This window comes from Phyllostomus hastatus, unplaced genomic scaffold (genome assembly GCF_019186645.2).
Source record: "Phyllostomus hastatus isolate PE091 unplaced genomic scaffold, TTU_PhHast_1.1 phas_contig_551, whole genome shotgun sequence".
NCBI classification, from domain to species: Eukaryota; Metazoa; Chordata; class Mammalia; order Chiroptera; family Phyllostomidae; genus Phyllostomus; species Phyllostomus hastatus.
The window spans coordinates 12,203,716-12,204,848 of NW_025333909.1; the positions used below are offsets into that span (position 1 = coordinate 12,203,716).

At 61.2% G+C, this 1,133-nt stretch overlaps 1 pseudogene; it reads right to left on the minus strand.

The window, feature by feature from the left end:
* Nucleotides 1-266: 266 nt before the first annotated feature.
* Nucleotides 267-718, minus strand: LOC123824385 (annotated as a pseudogene).
* Nucleotides 719-1,133: the final 415 nt, after the last annotated feature.

Here is a 1,133-nt window from a genome sequence, read left to right on the forward strand (position 1 = left end):
AGAATCTATGTACAAGGAGGGGGACCCAATGCCCCCCTCGCCCCCTCCAGACACACCCTGATGCAGCAGGTGTCTAACCCCTATGCGTCCCCATCCCCTGACCTTGGCCCACCCCCTGCCTCCCCAGCAGTCCCACACACCCTGATGCGGCAGGTGTTCCCCGTGTGCCCACAAAGATGGGGAAAGCAGGAGGCAGTCGTTTTCAACACAGCCATTTCAACAGCCAGGTGCTTTATTGAGGTGATGGGTTATCATCTGCCTGTCACTCACATGGCATACTTCTTGGTCCAAGCTCGGGCCATGGTGTCATAGGCGTCCCTGTCCCTTAAGTACATCCTCGCAATGGAGGGGACAAAGGCGTCATTGGGGTTGGGGTCACATAGCATGGAGCTGATGGACAACAAGAGTTTGGATATGGTCATTATGGGGGACCACTGGGACCTGAAAATATCCAGACAGATGTAGCCTCTGCGGTTGATATTGGGGGTGGTAGATGGGGGGTGGTGAAGTAAATCTGCGGAGGCCTGAAGGGGTAATTGCGCGGGAAGTGCATATTGAGGCAGAACACCCCTCCCTCATAGGGGCTGTCTGCGGGGCCCGCGATGGTCCCCTTCCATGTGAACATGTCATCGTCCACCAGCGCCGCCGAGCACATGGGTGGGGGGTCAATGGTGATGTCCGTCAGCTCCTTGCGCAGGCGCCTCAGAGCCGTGGACATGTCCAAGGGAGCAGGGATGGTCCGGATGTCCTGGGAGGGACAAAGGGGGGGACCACAGGTCGGGGGGACCACGGGTGAGGGTGGGCATGGCTCACGGGGGCCAGGGTTAGAGGGGCAGCCACCCCCAGGTCGGTGGGTGGGTAAGAAGGCTGGAGCCGGGCTGTGGGGTGCCAGGGGGGTGTGGGGGACATGGACGGTGGTGGGGGGAGGGAGAGCTGGGGACTCCCCTGGACCTGCAGGACCTGAGGGGCTCCTGCTCACCTGTGTGCCACTGGTCCCTGGCTCCTCCATGTCTGCCTCCTCCACCTCTTCTTCTTCCTCCATCCCTGGCTCCTCCATCCCTGGCTCCTCCATCCCTGGCTCTTCCATCCCTGGCTCCTCCACCTCTACCTCCTCCACCTCTACCTCCTCCACC